At 32.5% G+C, this 20,296-nt stretch overlaps 1 long non-coding RNA gene and 1 pseudogene across 1 annotated transcript; both read right to left on the bottom strand.

Moving 5' to 3' along the window:
• Positions 1-2,799: 2,799 nt before the first annotated feature.
• Positions 2,800-4,251, bottom strand: LOC110815253 (transcription factor HEC2 pseudogene; annotated as a pseudogene).
• A 10,815-nt stretch (positions 4,252-15,066) lies between these two features.
• On the bottom strand, positions 15,067-18,273 carry LOC110815213 (uncharacterized). The gene is made up of 2 exons (XR_002539795.2): positions 17,873-18,273; positions 15,067-17,468 (listed from the first exon to the last, which is right to left on the bottom strand). It is a non-coding gene; the product is annotated as an uncharacterized LOC110815213 (long non-coding RNA).
• Positions 18,274-20,296: the final 2,023 nt, after the last annotated feature.

The following is a 20,296-nucleotide window of genomic DNA, read 5'->3' as shown; positions in this document are numbered from 1 at the left end:
TTCATCCAACTAGTAGTTTAGCCAAAAAAAATTAAAAATAAAATAGTTTATTTTTTAAAAATAAATTTATATATTCTTTAATTAAATAATATACATTCATTATTGATAACACAAAATTTTATTTTTCGATTGAAACTAAAGACGAATATAAAAAAAAATATACAAAAAGTATGTGAGAAATAAAATATCAAGATCTTACAGTGTGATACTCAAACGCTCACATAATCACAATTAACTAAAATCTGCAATCTCAATGATGTCGTTCTGTAAGAATTAAACAAGTCAAGATTTATAGTTTTTGAAACATGAAAGTGTCTTTAAGTAAGAACGGTGTACCGGCAAAGGGTAAATATTATTAAAGGACAAGAACCCTCATATATTCCAATACCCAAATTTCTTAAGACTCAATAGTGCATTTACATAATTGATCTTGGCAACTTTGGGGGATGTCTCACATGGGTATTCTCTCGTAAATTAGTTGACTCGTCCTTCCTCCTTTTCAATAAAAAAAAAAAGAAAGAAAATCCCCTTTTAAAATAAAGTTATATGATTATATTCCCAAGATTGAGTGGGATTAAAATAGAGTTAATAATAGAATGGAATTGGGTTTGTTGTTGAGGGCATGATTCTTGAGACATGATCACTTTTGCAATTCGACTCTGCAAGGGAAGCAACCTGCCTCCCCTTCGTTTTCTATTTGTTTTTGTTTGAAAAATGCACATCTTAGTTGGATCTCATCATCTCCTTTTCCTTAAAATATTTGCTCACCATCTTTTCAAGTTTTCTTTTTATAAACTTCTTCGCAATTATTGATGTATAATTTTATCTATTTTCCAGGACATAGTGATGCTGTTTATTGTTATATATACACCCATATACATATATATATATATATATATATAAGCTTATTATAAAGAAAATGTGCTCTTGGTGTGGGTCAAAGGTGTGCGTTTGCCAGCTGATGTTCAAGCAGTGTCCCTCTAAGTCCAGCCCATTACTGGCGCCCTACTTAATAACTACTGCCTAAATCTCATCTAAATGATCAAAACAAGTGGTTATTAAATTTAGACAATTTGATGATTTAAAATTTTATGTTTTAATTTACATAAATAAAATTGCAATTGAGATTTACCATTTAAATGTGAAAATTTCAAGAATATATAGTTGAATTTCTTGTTTTGAAACCAATTAAATTTACTTGAACTCGCGCATGCATAATCATATGTGACACAATAATAAAATCTAATGTTTCTATATTCCATGTTGTTTGCCATCAAAGTAACTAGTACATAAGATAGATTTGAATTTGGAATTTATTAGTTAAAAGAAAAATTTAACATTTTACTTATTTCATATAATGGTCGCATAACCATTGGGTCCATCAAAGCGTAAAACACCTTAGAACTTAATTCAGAAAGTGACTGTCCATATTAATGAGTTTGACTTATAAAAAATTTGGAGATACACTTAATGAGTCTAAAGGATAATAATGATAAAACTATAATTTGGTTTCCGCCTCAACATAATTATATAAAATTTAACTGTTTATGACTTGATAGGGAGGGATGAAGGAGTTTTGGAGTTGTTTGTAGAGATCATAATAGTAATGTTATGTTTGCGGGAATAAGGAGTATATCTTTCCTTTCGACAATTGATCTTGTCGAACCTCGAACTATAGTCTATGGATGCATGTGACAACAAGGATGAGAATCACAAAGATGCAAGTTGAAGGAGATTCGCAATGCCTCATCAATTTTTTGAGACCTCGACAATCATTTCACTCGAATGTTAGTTTGCTTGTTGATGATTTATTTTTTTTACGTAATTTTTTATTTATGTTTTTATTTTTTGAATTTTTAAAAATTGTAATTTAGCAATCCATACTTTTCAATATGGAACTCTTTGTAGTTATATGAATAAATTGTACTCTTCAGGAATCTCCAACTTTGTTGTTTCCTCTCTTATTGCAACGTGTTTCTCCTCGGATCTAATTTTAGTTATTATATTATTTTCTCCACATACAAAATTTGTACATTTTATTCTCGAATTACAAACGTATTTATTATTGTTAGATTAAGTTGAAATTTATGATAATTTAAACTCAATTTCATACCGTAATAAAAATATTCAATACTGAAATACTATATTTTAATATAATTTTGTATATGTTTACATCATATTTTTTTATTTAAAAAATTAAAATGAGATGGTGTGGATTTAGTTACATGGGTGAAATATAAATGGAGAGGAAGTTTATTAATTGGAGGTGAATAAGAGAAAGTTGAAGAAGTAGAATGTAGATAGGAGGGATCACGTGGTTGGGTGGTGAGAGAAAGGGACGTCATCACAGCTTGCCACCGCTTTGTCAGTCTTCACGTGGATTTCCCATGCATCATTCTCCCCTTCTCCTTCCCCTTCGCATCTTATAACTGATATACTCACCCACTGCACCACCTAATACACATGCAATTCTACCCTTAGCCAACACGTGTTACAATAAAACCTTTGTCTCGTATGCCTTTCATAAAACTAGTCTCCATTCTCCTAACGCACCGGAGCGGCTATTTTTTCCCTGGTTAACTATGTGTCATCAAGCACGGAATTCTTCTTGTCCCAGCGCTACGACCATCCGCAAAACAAGGTCATCTTCCTCAGCTCTAGATTTTCCGTGGATTGGTTTTTCGAATGTTAGGTCTAGTCTGTCAGTCCACTAAAAAATATGATGGGATTTATATATATGCTATTTTGTTGGGTTCCCCACGCTACTTTTGCCAATTTGCTACTCTGTCAACTTTCTTTTATTTGTAAAATATATAATATATATATAGGACAAGAGTTATGCCATTTCCATAATCATGCATGTCCTCTAGACAGGTGGCTAATGGCAATGGAACTGTAATTATGAGTAAAGATCGACAGATAGAGAGAGAGGACAGATGGTCGTGTGAAGATTAATAATTTGATTTTTGAACAGTTGGCTATCTATTGAGCCTGGATTAATTATTCCATAACATCATAACGTGGATTACAAGAGTAGTCTAATAAAGGTGCAATAAAGATATTAGTTAAAAGCGTACATATATGCACCATGGTGTATTTATACAATCGACCCAAACAGTAGTGACATGTTTAGGAAAATGGTTTTGAGCTAATCAATCAAGCATCTCCATAGTGTTGAGAAGGTTGGCAGAGTTTTCGCAGCTGTAGTGGAGCATAGGTAGCAGCATTGGAGATTGGAACTGGAAAGCCAATCCCAGGGGGAGACCTATTATTAGCCGCAGCTCTCTCAAGCGACTGCACTTGTGTCTTCAAGAACTTGACATAGTGAATTGCTTCATCTAACATGGAAGCTGTGTCCATTTTAGTTCCTCCTGGCACCAGTCTTTGAAGTATCCTAATCCTCTCGCTTATCCTCTCCCGCCTGTGCCTCGCTGCAACACTTTGAGGGTCCTTTGATATCTTCACATTCCTCCTCTTTGGTGGCTTCACTGACTCTGGGTCTATATGAATCGGTTGCATGGCTGCAATCCGGAATATCATCTCCCTCATAGCCGCCATTGAATTCCGCTTATTCTCCTCACCGGATAAATCCCCGGCAGTCTCTCTCCACCTACCGGTGCTCAAGAAAGCAGGCGCAGATGGGTCTTGAACTGGGCTACCGCCTGCAACTGGGATCCCGCTGTGTGGTATGTTTAGGAAGGAGTTGGTGGGTGAAGCAGGATGATCAGGATTATCAGCAAAATGTAGCATGTTATTGATACTGTTATTAGTTGGAGTTGCACCTGGGAGGTCGGTGGTGGGTAACTCATGAGCGAGGTCGTTGTAGGCCCCAAGGAAATCGGAGACCTTGTCCATCTGCATCATCGTCATCATCATCATCTCCATCTGACCTTCTGCTGCAGACTTTAAGGGGTCAATTTCCATACCTTAAAGAAAAGGAGTTGCCGCAGAGAGAAAAAGAAAGGAGAAAAAAACGAGAAATATTAACGGATAGACAGAGGGATGGGGAAGATAAAAAAGAAGAGAGTAGACTAAGAGTTTTATCAGAATTTGCAGTGAAGGAAATGAAGTAGATACAGCAGGGGTAAGAAGAAGAACAGTACTGAGAGATTTTTTTGAAAAAGAAAAAAAGAAAAAAAAAAAAGCAACAGGAATAAAATAGTGATATCGGGAACAGACCATTGCAATCTAGTGGGGTGACTATATATAACAACTCCTCCTTCAATATTTTATCACGTATAAATGCTTTTTACAATAATATAATATTTTTCTTTTCGCCCTTTTGTTATCAACAAAGCTGGTGAGCTTTTCTTTCCTTCTTTTTTTTTTTTTTTCCTTCACGTGAATTTATAATATATAGATAATATTTACGTTTGGTTGTTGGTATTTCTATTTGATTATAATAAAAATTAATGGTAAGTATACAGATTTAATAAAATTTTAAAAAATAAAAATATTTTTTAGTTTTTTAATTTTAGAATAAATATCTTCAATTATTGAAAGTGAAACGTTTTTTTTTTTTAAATAAAAGTCAAAAACTCGTATATTATATTATGATGATTGGTTAGCTTAGGTACATGGCTAGAAAGGCACAATATAGAAGTAAGATAATGAGTCGTTTTTTATATAATTTTAGTTTTTAGTAAAAACTGTGTTACCCTAAAATAAATTATTATTAAAAAAAATCTAATTGTAACACGACTCATTTATCTCCATCAAATCTACGATAATTTAAAAGTTTTTCAAGTTATGATAAGTTTTTTAACTTTCGGGATGGGTTCAAATCTCTTTATGTTGCTCGTAAAAACTTTAATTTACAATGTTTTAGCAAAACTGTAGTGTATAGTTATAAATTTGAAGATTTCAATCATTGGCAATTGTTGAAAATAAAATATTTTTTATTAAAAATAGTCAAAAACTCATATATTATATTACAATGATTGGTTAGCTTATGTACATGGCTAGAAAGGCATAATATAGAGCTAGGATATTGAGTCATTTTTTATATAATTCTAGAATTTAGTAAAAATTGTGTTGCCCTGTCATGGTAAGATAAGTTATTATTAAAGAAAATCTAATTGTAACACGACTCATTTGTCTCCATCAAATCTATAATAAGTTTAAAGTTTTTCAAGCTATGATGAGTTCATTAACTTTTGGGATGGGTTCAAATTTCTTTATATTGCTCGTGAAAACTCTGATTTACAATGTTTTAGCAAAACTGTAACGAAGAACTACAAATTTGAAGATTTCAATCATTGGCAATTGAAGATGAAAAAGATGAATGATGAAAGGAATGAGGTGGTGGCTGTAAATTAGATGGGGTGTATGATGTCTTAGGCTTTATGGTTTTTGTTATATATTTTTATATTTTTTAATATATGTATCAGATCGGATTCGAATAGGTTTTTTAAAATTTAAACTGAATCCTACTCATTCCAATTGAATAGATCAAAAAACATAATATAATTTAATTTAATTCAACTTGATTAAAATTTACAATAGTTGCTAATGAAAATGATAGTTTTAGTACATCATTAATATTTTTATAATCTCCATGAGTAATCATCATTTAATTATTTTCTCAATAAAAATTTTATCATATATATTCATAGGGAATTTTCTTTTTATAAACATATTTGTAATATTTTTTATTGAACATTGCTAGCATTCATCTACATGATTGTAGTTATATCTCATTTTTTTCATCATATACAATTTAATTATTTAAATAATGTGAATAATATTGTTTCTTGAAAATAAAAGTAACTTTTGTTATTAAAACTAATTTTTTAAAGTAAGAAATTTTATTGATATATTATATAGATTTTGTGAAAATTCATATGACAAAAAATGAGTTGCATTAAGCCACTTGAATGTCCATGGAGAACAAGGAGGAACGGAAAGGAGAAGCATTAGTGAAAAAAGTCATGCGTCTAAAGAACATAAACAACTAGGAATTCCACTTTCAAGTTATGATGCGCCTCCCTGTGCACTATGCACATGTGTTACATGCTAAAAAAATCCCCCTTAATATTTCGATCTAACTCTATCTCTTCAGTTTTGTTTAACTTATTATGATTCATATCTACTTAATTTTAAGTTTTCAATACTCACTAATGTCAGGATCATTAGAGGTTTAATTCAAATAATATTTGTGCAAAAAAGACTGTTTACAATATATCAAATTAATGCACACATATATATAACCATGATGTAAAATATGACCTAAAAGACTCCTATTAAAAGTGAGTAAACTCTATTAACATAAGAATTATCACTTTATAAAATCTAATAATTCATATTTATTATATTAAGAATAACTTTTATCAGTAACACTTATTAACAAATTCATTATAAATATTCTAAATTATTATAAGAATTATCTGATTATTTAATGTTAGAAGTGTATTGACTTTTCGCTCGTATATATAATAATTATTTTTATTAATCCCGAAAGATGAAATTTTATTATCATTAATCATCAAAATCATGTGTTTAGAAAAACAGGTAGAGATCGTATGTGCTTATATATTTTTAGAATTACGATTTTTCTATGGTAGGGATTTAATTATAAAGAAACAAAATATATATTTATTTTCTGAAAGCGATGAATTTAAATTAATGTGAACGAAATACATTAAGATTTCCAATTTGTTTTTGACAATAAATTTAAATTAAAAAATTTGTCGTGAGATATGCTTTCAAGTGGGCCAGCAAAACAGTTGATGAAGGGGTAAGAGGAGGTGCATGTACCAATTCACGTGCCAGGTGTCAGAAGCTCCGGGCCGTCAGATTAAGCGGGAGCAATTTACGCTAACGTGGTGAAGCTGCATCCTAGCAAAACCCTCCCTAACGGGGAACGCTTTCCGAGATGGATCAGGTACTGAAGCAACCTGCTTCATGTGCTGGAATTTTGTTTTAACGAACTTTTTCATTTATCTTTTTATCACACAGTTATTTATTTCTCACTTCTTTTTTCTTTCTTTTTTTTTAAAAAAAAAAAATTATTTCTTACTTTTAAATCTTTAAATCTCAAAAAAAAATTTACCCCCCCCCCGGGGTAAATTTCTGATTCCACAACCATTCTTATGTATGTATGTATATATATATATATATATTCACTCTCTTGGTGTAGGTCACAAAAATTATTTGGGCCGATGCATGCATGGAAGACAACTCAAGATTCAACTTACGTACCCTTAATGTTACGGAGTAGTATATATTGTATATAATGATTATGTAGGTATATATATAGATGTAGCAACTAGGAATAATTAAACAGCTGGTTATTTGATTTGCTATTTACATTTTTTTACCGTGTCAGGGAGAACCCAGCAACAACTTAGTGCAATAATACCAAGAGACATTGCAGGTTACTGTCTGCTATCGTTTATATAGCCAGCTCCCGTATTTGTATACATTGATATCATTATAAATATTGTGTAAGTTTGGTATATAGTTAGCACGATTTTAAATATAATAAGATCCTAATTAGCTGCATATGGGACCTATTCAGCACATACGACCATAATATAAAAGAACAATATATTTTAAGTTGATCGATATGTGTTAAAATATAAATAATTATTTTAATAAATTATTAACTTAATTTATTAATTAAGATTATATCAAAATTAGAATTTTAATTGAATCGGTAAACATGTTAGAAGTTAAAATATTTAATTTAAAAAGTGCTTTAAAATAGGTACACTTGCCTTAATTGTCAATATAATTTCGGTATTAAACATGCAATAAGCTCCTTTTTCATGTCTTTGCACGTAATGAGATTGCAAGTCTATGTTCACTCTATTCTGATGATTAGTGGTTGCTTTTTTTTTAAAAATGAGGATTAATTAATTAATTAATTAATTATGGTGTTAGCGGATTAAGAATAAGATAGATGCATATAATGTATGTATATGTATATGGAAGATGTGTTTTACATAATTATATTTATATATATATATATATATATATAAAGTCGCAGGAGGACATGTTCTCTGCAAAGATAGGTTGGATTGGATAAAAAGAATCCAGGGTAGAGAGATCTTGCTGTTGGGTTGTTTTTAACTTTGCATTATCACAGTTGCACCACCTTATCTTCTTCCCCACATCTCATTTATTTTTTTAATTTTTTAATGTTCCTTTTGTAGCATTAAATACTCTTCTATACATACATACATACATACATATATATATATATATTTTAATATTCCTTTATTGCTTCTCCCACTTTCTTCTCCACCCTCCTTTCCTCATCGGGAATTGAAGGCAGCCTGAGAGAAAAAGCAAACAAAACCATCATTTTTATTATTACTCAATATTTTAATACCATTATTAATTAATATATATATATATATATACGCTATATGGTCCCAAATCTCTCTCTACATGATTTTCAACACTTCAAATTGTATATAAATATATATATATATATATATATATGATCAGACAGTCAAAAGCATCTTCTTCTTTTTTTAGCCTGTGCGTAAATTTATCGCTACTACCATACGCCATTCATCTTCTAAGGAAAAGAGTGTAGGAGGAGAATTTTGAATGTCCAGCACGCTTTATTTTATTATAGTTCTTGCTTCCTCCTTCCTCCTCTTCTTCATAGCTTGCGTGATCAAATTGTGTTTTCTCATTTCACAAATTTGCTTGCTGCCTTAAATGCCATGCCAAATACCAAAACATTCTGGTGGAAATTGAATCTGATAAATTACCCTTATGCAACCTTTGGTTAAATATAATAAAAGAACGTTAACCCAATAAACTAAATTAAAAAATAGTTTAAGATCAAGGCAAAATATATTGATATCTTATTTGATTAATACATTTCTTCTATTGAATTGTTTGATAGTAAATTAATAATAGTACAAATTATATGTTATGTGATTATTAAAATGCTCTTTTTATACTTTTTTTTTTTAATTTCAAATTATTAATGTATTGTCCAAACTAATTTTATTGTAAATTAAATTAATTATAAATATAATTTTTTGATTTTTTTATTTTAATTTAGTATAAAAATGAAAAAAATTTGACGAATGATGAAATTGAAAATAATTTTAGAAAAAATGGATCAAAATTTAGATTATACGGGTATTTTTGAAAAAAAATCGGAAACCGGGGGTCGAAATACAATTTAAAAAAGTTTTACCACGTAAGATGTCCGGTCAGCAGCCCCGACGAACCGGGACGTGTCGCGTGGCAGTGGATGCTGACGCAGTGCCGCACGGGCGATCTGCGTGTCCGCAATTGAATGGCTCAAATTCGTTTCCACACGCACAAACGGTCCGGATGCATTTCCTCCCCAAACGTGATCGAACAATCAGATTTAAACGCGATCGGACGATACAGATTAGATTGCGATGAATGGCTCAGATTAGATCGCGATGAACGGTCCAGATTCACTCCCTATTTAATCGCGATCAGACGGTTTAAATCAAATACGATGGACAATCCATATTAAAAGGTGACGAGTATAAATAACCATCTTCATACCAAACCCTAACCCTAGCTGCCAATCACCCTCGCCGAACAAGAAGACCAAGTCGCCGAGAAGGAGAGCTGCCGCCACCCGCTGCCGTGCCAGAACTACTTCCGACTACCAAAAGAGGTAAAAAAAAAAATTTTACTCGAAATTTAATTTTGAACACCCCCGTAACCAAATTGGAGCAAAAGGACCGGTCAATTGGTCGCGCTGCCGTCACGAAAAATTTCACAAAACGCCTCCGATGAAGTCCTTCCCGATTCCCATTCTGCATAATTTTTTCACAATTGTGATTACCGTTTCCTTCTCTACATGTTGACTGGAGCAAAACACCCAACTACAACGTGAGCTGGAGGAGCTGCCGCACCGGAGAGCGCCGCCACCGGTAAGTTTCGATTTTTTGTGATTTTTCGGTCAACCGAGACCTCTTAACGTATTTTCTCGCAGGTATTGATGCAAAACCGACTAAATTCGGACAAAAATTCAAGGCGCCGTGCCGAAAATTCAGAATTAGCCAAAATGGGCCATGATACTGATTTTGGGTTGTTTGGGATATTTGTAGATACGTATAAAGTGTTTTAATTCTCGAAGAAAAATTTAAGGAACCTGAGGACCACCAGTAGGCGCAATCAATAGCTTAGCCTTTCGAGCATCAAATTGAGTAAGAATCCATCATCTTATTCTCTGTTATAGAATTGAAATCTAATTAACAATAAATACAGTATTTTGTACAATTTAGAAAATATTCATAATTAATTACGGATTGCTAATGGAGCCATAACCGAAAATTATTTACTGTTGTTCCATTGATTGTTTTTACAGTTTAAATATATGATAGTGCTTTATTGATTGATTTTATCGTTTTGAATGCATATGTTGTTGTTTTATGTGTTTACGGTTGAATTAAAAAAATGGAGGTTAAAGGTAAACGAAAAATTTTTGTGATTAAGTGAATGGATGAAACGACAGTCTCATTAGATATCCTCGGAGATGGTGGACGGAACGTGTATATAGAAAATTCTACCGTGAACGTTGTCTCATACCGGATGGAGTATCAAGACTTGGTAATTTGGCGCTCATAACGGACGGGGTATAGGAACGACTCGCTTCACCCTCATACCGGACGGGACATTGAGATTTAGTAATTTAGCGCTCATACCGGACAGGATATGAGGATGGCCCGAAATTGAGAATGTATAAAGAAAGAGTTCATGCGTAGTGGAGATATCCCTATGGACCCCCATGAATACCAGTAGGCTGGTGAAAAAATGGCAGTTGTTGGTTTAATGATTTGAATATGGAAGTATAATGTGTGTTATGTTGCCGACTATATATAAAATCATGATATGTATAATGTTATTGTTTCTATAGATTATTTTTATTATTGATAAATAAATTTACTTAATTAAGTGTTCTATTAATTATTTTAATTTTCTATCAATCTTATTTTCTGTGTCAGTGAGTTGGGGTAATATTCTTACTAGATTAGTGTAAATCATTCCTTATTTAATTACTTCAATTTAAAAGGACCAGAATCCAGAACCCGATCCACAAGAGAGTTACGAGTAGAATACTAGTTTTATTTACTTTCCGCTTATTTTTTTTTTTTTGTACTTCTTTCAAAAAGATCATTCCTGTAACACTATTCGGTATTTTAAGTTATTGTGTAAATAATATAAATCTTAATTTTTTATTACACTTCCGCACTTAAATTATTATTTAATTTTTTTAAATATTTTCGAAATAGTTACAATTAATATGACTATGAATAGGTTAATACTTTTTGTTAAAACTATTATTAATTAATTGTTCATCAAGATATATATATATATATATATATATATAATATATATAATGGAGAAAAGTTAGTACTAGGCTATAAGCTAGATTAACTAGAAAATAACCCAAATTAAATACCCTAATAATCTAAATATAGTCTGTTTTTAAGTTTATAATTAAAGAATATAACTGTACGTTTTCTTTAAGTAAAGTAGGATCAATTAAGGTTTAAATGAAACTTTATTTGAGAATTAATTATAATAAAGACTGTAAAGAAAAGTATAAACCTCACTCTTGTTTAGTTAGACAAAGTAAAGTATATTATATACAAATTTGGTCAGTAAAATAAAACTAAACTTATAAAAAATAAAATAAAATAGTTGTGAAGCTGCTGCATACATGGTAGGATATTTTAAAAATATATATATAGCTTTTATAATATTAATAAAATAATCCTAACCCCTTAAAGGAATTAAAGGTAAATTAACAAGTAATCTGCCTTATTAACCAACCGGTATCCATACGTGGGAAAGAAGCACTAACAATCAAGAATATGACATATTAAGGGTATCGTACTTGTAGAATTTGTCAGAAACTTAGAACTCAGCTGTAACTATTTTAATTAGCCAAAAGTATGAGATTTAATTTAACTACAACTAACAGTCGAGATATGACGCTTCTTTTTAGTATGGATAAGTGCCGTTCGGGGCACTTGTTCAAAAGCTTTGGGCCTTGATTTAGAGTCCAATGCTCAATGGTCTAAAGAAGACAAACCAAAGGAGACTGAAAAACGAGAAAATATAAGAATGCTGCTTATGGGACAAATGGACTTATGATTAGCCCCTACAAGCACGAATAGTCTTCATACAACTTAAATAGTTCCAAACAAACCAATGGCAATAACACAGGATTGATTATCCACAGACAAGTTTGCTATCTTATTTTCATTAATGGTATGATAAAAATTCAGATGACTTTCTAAAACTATTAATTTAAATAAAATATTACATTAGCTTATATCCATTATATCAAATTTCTCTAAAAAAACAACAATCCGCTATTCCATGAAAGATGTTGGTACTATCAACTAATCATAATAAAGAAGTTTATTTTGTGGAATTCTCACTTTCCGATAATATCTCCTTTCATTCAAAACTAAATATGCATGAACTTTCCTAATTAAGTCATGCCATAAAAATAAGAGTTAGAAAGTGAGGTAACTGGATTATGGAGATTGGTCATACCAGGCTGAAGTTCTGAAGCTCTTGGCTGCAGTTTAACTTGGAACCTTCAATCCAGAACTCATGCAGTCAACTTAATCACATGACATGACATTTCTTATTGCCAAGAAGAAAAACGCACTACATAAGCTGCATCTTCAAAGATTAAAGAAAAAAGAAATCACCGTGCAGAATAACTGCCACATGCAAATTTAAGGTTGTTGAGGCAAAACATTTTGCATGTCTAAACATGCAAACAATGTTTATGAATTTTGGGATCACAGTATCAAACCATGACATCCTCTGAAGCACGCGGTAGTAAATTTCCTTCTGCACTATAAGTTAGGAAGTAACATTAACCAGTTTGGAAAAAAAAGAAAAGCATGTAAAATCTCTTAAGTGTATAAAATCAAAGAAAATGAGAGGATGATACAGCAGAATCCTGGAAATTTAATCATAGAAGCGAGACAGTATCTTCCACCAATCAATAATCTTGTCCATAATGGAGGAGCTGAAATACTTTTCTCCACAGTTTACAACATACAGAACACAGATTACAGCTTAATGCTAGAAGGTCATTGAGAAGTATGAAATGCTAAGAAAATCCTCAAATTGATGGAACCAGTAATAGTTATTTGGAATAAAGATAATGAAGAATGCATTTGAGAATATTTCCAAGATTGCCAGTGACAAAAAAGACATGCCAAATTGTCGCGGAGTGGTCAAAAAGTTTTTTATAAGTATATCATAGATTTAGATTATTGTCCTAAAACGTCAGCTATATGCAGAGAACCTAGTCAAGAACAACCATGAAAGATGAGGAATTATAGTCAAAGGAGGCCCTATGTGCTTGCGTGAGAATGCATCCCTCAACCATCTTCTTCTTCGTCTCCTAGAGGCTTGAAGGTTATGGAGTTCAAGCATTGTGTTTCTTAATGTGTCTTGGGTAGTTGATCCTTTGTTGACGGATGAGATTTGGGCCTAGAATTGCAAGACCGAAAAGAAGCTTATTTCGGTCTTCCATTTAAGTGATTTGATAAGAGAGAAAACAAGAGGATGATGCACAATAAGATCTTAACTTAGAATACTATTATCTTAAACTTGTTTAGTTTATTTAGGTAAATTTTGAATCTTATTGTGATTTAAAAACTTCTTGTAGCATATCCTTCCTCTTGAAAAGGAATAGAACTTTCTTTCTTAATGAAAAAAGGGAAGAACCCCAAGTCATTGCCTTTTGCTCAGCACTTCCTTTCACCAATTAGAGACCTTCAACTGGTTACTCCAGTAATTCTAATGTTCCAACTCATAAGATTGCCGCTAGATCAATGAAAAACGACATTCTCAATCACATCAACGATCACTAGCCCCAAATTTAAAAATATTGCTTCTAGAAGAAGCCATACTAGAAGCTCAAGCTCTAATCGCCACCAAGAGTTGGAGACATCGACGTACCAGACACCTTTGACTTATTTTTCAGGAATTTAAGCTATGAATTAACCAATTTGCTTCATTAGATGCCTTTGTTCTAACAAACTGGTTCAAACATGGTGCCTAAGGTTTTCCGGCAGGTTTTTATTGTTCTTTTTAGGTTTTTGGTCATATTTGCACCAAATACACATCTTCAAAGCATATTAACTACCAGAGCAATTAAGAATGTTCAAAGGTGATAGCTTTAACATGGAGCCCAATAATTCAACACGTAGTTACCCAATTAGAAAGTATATATTAGATCAAGCTTTTGGCTATATAGATGCATACAGAACATTCAAATACTTCCATCTAATCAAGTTCCACTTCAGTTTCAATGTCTTAAAATTGATATCTATGCCAAAAGCTTTCCAATGGTCACTGCATTTATGAGAATTGTTATCAGCTGGAGATTGAGTATGGTCCAAGTTTAAACTCAAATAAAAAATTTTGCAGATACCGTACAAACTTCTTAACTCGAGCTTAAAGCTTTGCCAATAGTATGTTTGAAGAAGTGAAGATTGAAGTTTCTCCTCCTTTAAGACATATAGGTATTTACAGAGATTGCACACTGACAATAGGAAAACTAAGTAATTGGAAAAATAGCTATATAAGAAAGACCCACACTAGAAAATAACTGTGCAAAATAGATAATATATTGTAACACACCTCTCACATTTGGAGCATATATGTCATATATATCAAAGTTTGCTACAAACAAAATTTACACAAGCTAAGAATATGCAAACATATCAACTAGTTGGTCTCCTAACTGCCCGTAAGTAGTCTAAATCGCATCCTGTCAAAGTTTTTCTTAAATAAAATGATAATTAGGCTCCATGTGTTTAAACCAGATTGGAAGCAATATGTATTGCAACTTCGCCAACACATAATAAATCCATTGATTGTGATTGTAGAAAATCAAGCTCATGAGATAGATGTTTCAACCAAATTAACTCACAAGTGATAGGAGTCAGAGTTTGATATTCTGACTCAACAGCAGATCTGGTAACCACAGTTTGCTTCTTGCTCTCCGAATACACTGTGTCACCATCCACAAAAATATAGTAACCTACCATTGATAAATGATAAAAAAGAAAAAACTAAACCAACCCAATCAGAATCTTATATATTTGGATTTAAAGTATGTACATAACTCTAACAGAGCAATCCACGACGTAATACACCTTTGAGACATCACAAGATACATAAAATGGCCTCCCAATGATTTCAGATAACTATCCCATCTGCCTACAGCTGAACAGGTTAGCTAGGCCCCATCCTTTTCCAGTTTGAAATTAGATAAGTTAAAGATGGAAGACTTTCTAGACCTAATTCTCTTGTGATGAGGTGAGTCGTCGTTGGAGAATTTAGCTAGTCTTCAAATCTCTAAGAAACTAGCCAATATATAAGAAACTAGCCCGTGTGAAATTACGGCTCAGCAAGGAAACTCTTAACTTCAACTTGAGGCTGCCCCATCATATCCCCATCCAAACATAAATAAATAAAATCAGTCATGATCGTAATTTTTTTTAATAAAAGAGAGCAACAAATTGAACAGTTAAGATAAATGAAGACAAGGGAAAACTGAAGGCCTTGGACGAGAGCCAGTAAAGGACAGAGCCAAAGGAGGTGGAGGGATGGCAGAGCTTGGAGGAGGCAAGGAAACATGGCCAACAGCAGACAACCTGTGTGGGAGCAATGCACATGATTTGTAATGGAGTTGTCTGCCCCTGTTTATAGAACCTAGCACCTACTGCCACCATCAACTGACAATGATACAAGCATTAGTGACTCCATGTATTTACCATCAAAATCTCTTCAATAGAAGAGATGAATGTTCATTTATAAGGTGGCCGAATTATAGGTAGTTGGAAGTTGCTGTACCACGTTCGAGTTATCATAAACAACCTCACTTTTTATTAGAATACAACTTAGGTGGAAAAAACATTCATACAATAGATAAACATTTACCCAGTCATGGTGGAGTTAGAAAACCAAATTAACAATCGGTCATACAGAAAGACTGAAGAATAGAAACTAAAATAAAATAAAATAAAATGGTGATAAGCATAGAGTGGACAAAGAAAATTCCTGATTAGGGCCTATATGAAAGTGTCCTAGTTGGGTGAATATGTATATTTGACATTCTCAAAACTAAAACTTACAAAAGACAAAAGATTAATGATTACAAACCATAACTAAGGGGGGGATAACTAAAAACATCCAAAAAGTAATAGGAAATCCTAATCTCTAAAAGTAAAATAAAGATCTCTTTTTCAAATCTGATTTCTGACAAAAGACTCCATTCAGATCTAGTTTATCCATTTCCAACAACCACACAAAAGAAAGGAAATTGGCAAAGAAGAAAACTCAAACCAAATAAAAATGAAGGGACATGATGCAGAAGAGAATTAATACCCATTTTATCAATGAAATAAGATTCTAAACAGAAACACTTCTAAGTAGCAGAAAGAAACTCATGCCCACATGATACTTCATGATTTACTCATTTTCCGAAAACTCAAACCATTCATACAACTCACTATTAATTACAAAAGAAAGTCTGACGATACCAAAACCTAAATGTGCTAGACCTAAAATTGTGGAAAATGAAGAAGAACTTATCCTACTAAATGTTGCTAGCTAGGAAGTTAAATGAGTTACTTGGCAGAAACATGCACAAGAGACTACGTGAATTTCTTGTAGTTTATCTAACTCAAGCAGGGTTGGTTGGTTTATCAAATTTTTGTGCAGAGAAACTAATTACAATGCATGACAAGTACATGAAACTCAAGATTTATTCTGGGAAAAACAACAAATAAGAGAAAATCAGTTATTTAAAGCTCAACCAACCACAAAATGATTCAAATAAACCAACTTAATATAAAATCAGGAAAGCAAGATTAAAACACACTAAACAAGCGAAACTCAATCCTGCAACATAACTCTCGCCAATCCATCATGAGGTTATGATGTCCAATCAACTGAGCCAGAATTGATGAGCCAAGGGACATTACCATACAATGCCATTAAAAAATTAACATGCCTCACACTCCTAAGATTCAAACCCCAATTCTAGTCTACGCCAGACCTAACCTAATGTACATATTGCATCATACTTTGAATTTCAAATTCTCACTTTCTACAAACTTGGGGAAAAAAATCATTAACCCCAGAAAATGCAGAAAGTCTCTTGTAAGAATATATGTAAGACCCGTGCATCCTAATCAAGATCTTTGTCAAGCAAAGGAAAGACATGCTAACTAGACCTAGTACTCACATGACATAGAAGACAAGCTTAGCAATGAAACTGAACTAAAAGTTCGACAAAACAGAGATTAAACTACCTCAAAAGGACGAAACATCACAAAGCTTTTAAAAGAAATAGATAGATGTACATGCCCTCATTTGAAAACGGAATGTCAAGTCAGCCCCAAATTTTAATATTTGACACCTATACAGTCCAGCTTTCACTTCACGAATCAGTTGCTGCTCGAAAATACCTAGGTTTTGAAAGAATAAATTGAAGTCAGCCTACGGCTTATATGTCAGGTTACAACCGAAGTATAAGTATGACCTATGAAAAGAATAAAAGCAAATATCATTGCTGCATTGAACCGTGGAGGATTGAAGGACCCAAATAGATTTCGGCCAAAAACATACATTACAAAGCAAGCACTATTGAATCCTAAAACTCGTGTCAAAGTGAACAAACCACATCTGGTAATGAAATAAGAAAAAAAGATCAAAAGAGGGAAATGCAAACTTCAAGCAAGCTGACAGACACTATCAAACCGTGGACGATTAAAACCATGATAATAACAACTGCTACAGCAACAATAATAATAAAGGAAAATTCCAAGAAACATATTCAAAGGGACATGAATGCTCGGAGATATGATTTTACCTGCTTGTAGAAAACCGAGACTCAAGCTGCAGTTCTGGTGAGGACCGAGACGCACGAATGCGAAGGACAAAAGATCAGAAAGGTAGACATGGCGCGCCTGAGCTCCCGCCGGTTGAATACAAAAAGATGGAGATGTTGGAGTCGAAGATGAAATGAAGATTCAAAAGATAATAGCATCATAAACCAAGAAGGATAGGAGAGGGAAAATTTGCAGTAGTTTGTAGGAGTTAATTCAATTTCCATGTAATGTTCGCTCGAATAATTTACTCAACTCATGTAGTAAGCGTGCAAAGAAGAATAATTTTCGCTCGAGACTGTTGGCGGCAGCTATTGTTAACTGGTTGGGCTTTCGTTGGGCATGGGCTTGGGCTTGGGCTCGGGCTTGGGCTCGGGCATCTTTAATTAAATGATATGGGTTGAGGAATTAAGATAGATTAAAACTCTTATAACTATATAGTTTCTTAAATTATTAAATTATTTATTATAGACTACCCCATATATGAAAATCCAAATAAATTCCATAAAAATTCCAAAAATATTACTGCTGATATCCTCTTTTTGGATGAAAGGGATATCATAATTTTTAAAAAATTTTATTTTTAAAAAAATAATTAGAAGCATGTATGTTGTACCCACAGTGGTCTGCATGGTATAAAGATATATATATATATATATATATATATATATGGAAATTGTCATTAAAGTGGCGTACAAAAAGAAATGTGAAGAGGCGTCAGTAAAGTTGGCATTTTTTATAAATTAAAATAGCTAATTTTTTTTTTTTCTCTTTTTATTATCTTTACTTTATAATTTTGCAAATTCGCTTCTTCTATTCTTTTATCTTCATTAAATTTTGTTTTTAATAAATCACTTTAAATTTTAAGTTGATAATATTTCAAAACAATAACTCAGTTCTTTATATAATATATTAAAAATATAGATATAATATGCAAAAAGTAGTTTGTGGGAAATTATAAATTTTGGGAAAAAAAAAAAAAAAAAAAAGTAAAATGTTTTATTTTGGGGTCCAATACACGGCTGTTGAGAGCAAAGCATTTGTACACAAAAAGAGTTGCTCTTTTAAAGCATCTTTTACCGGATGATCCGTATCCACTTTTGAAGACCCATCACCAACGCACGCTGCTTTATTATTATTATTTTTTTTTCCTCTTGCACACATAAATTATGTATAATAATGAAAAATCTTCATCGAACATCACACGTTCGGCTTGTAGTCACGTGCCACAGCAGCAGCATCACACGAGAAAAGACAATGGGTGAAACGGAGGAGTATCTATAGTGGCAAGAGAACTAGGGTTAGGGTTTAAAAATTTACAATTTAAAAGGAAAGGGTATGATTGCAGAACGACAAAGATATCCTAAGAAATGTGTCTATATACCTACTTTTCAATATCATGACTCTATGAGGACTTTAAAAAATAGATGCTTCTTTTAATTACTTTCGCTTTCCCATCACAGAGTTTCTGTGTTTTATGCGTTAATATCCCCATGAAAATGCATAAACAACAACCGAGAAAAGCAAAGGCCCTGTAGTCAAACTTTATCTGAGAACTTTACTTGTATGGGTATGTTGTACAAGAGACAAGTAAAGCCAATAAAGCAGATGGGTTTTTGGGCAAAAGTGTTTTTTATTGTTTTTTTTTTTTTATCTACCAGTCAAGCCTCTTGTTTTCTTTATTTGTGCGTGTGTGTGGAAGAAGCAAAAAGAGGTTGGAACTAGTAAAAGAAAAAAGAACACAGGAGATGGATCCAAGGATAGTTTTCAAGATGTTGATCGGATATACTTAAAGTAGGAAAAGGCAAAGGTTTCTGGCCTTCTGGAGAAGAGTATAGAAGCATTGATGGAAACCTTTCAATTTTACATTTTTACTCACTTCTCTTATATTTCGCTTTCATTCAATAACTCACTCTCTATTCTCCTTCTATTATTATTTTCAAAAAACCCCAGATTTATTTTTGTTTCTTCCACTGCGTGACTGACAGACAGTTCATAGAAACGAGAAAGATAGAAAATTAATAATAGCATCCATTAAGAAAGGATACATGATAACCTTCTTTTTTTCTAAATCATAAGCATGCTTTCTTTTTTCTTGGCAATAATAATAATCATAATTACACTGCTAATTGGATTTTGAACGTATTATCATTTGGTGTCAGCTGCTTTTTTTTTTTTTTTTTTTTTTATCGGTTTCTGAATTTAAATGCTTCCAGTTTTTATTCTTTTTCTCTCTTCTCAAAGAAAGAAGCCAGGGTTGTACGTATCACCCATTAATGAGACTAATCAGAGAGAGGCCTAGAGAAATTGTCCATGGATATCAACTAGCCCTGAACCTTCTCAGCCTTTTCTTCACTACCCAGAACTGAAAGGAAAGTCATCATCAACATGCTCCCTCTCCCTCTCCC

This window comes from Carica papaya, chromosome 1 (assembly GCF_054855325.1).
Source record: "Carica papaya isolate Zhongbai chromosome 1, ASM5485532v1, whole genome shotgun sequence".
Taxonomy (NCBI): domain Eukaryota; kingdom Viridiplantae; phylum Streptophyta; class Magnoliopsida; order Brassicales; family Caricaceae; genus Carica; species Carica papaya.
Note: the sequence above shows the minus strand (reverse complement) of the source record. Positions and strands in the feature narration are given on the sequence as shown.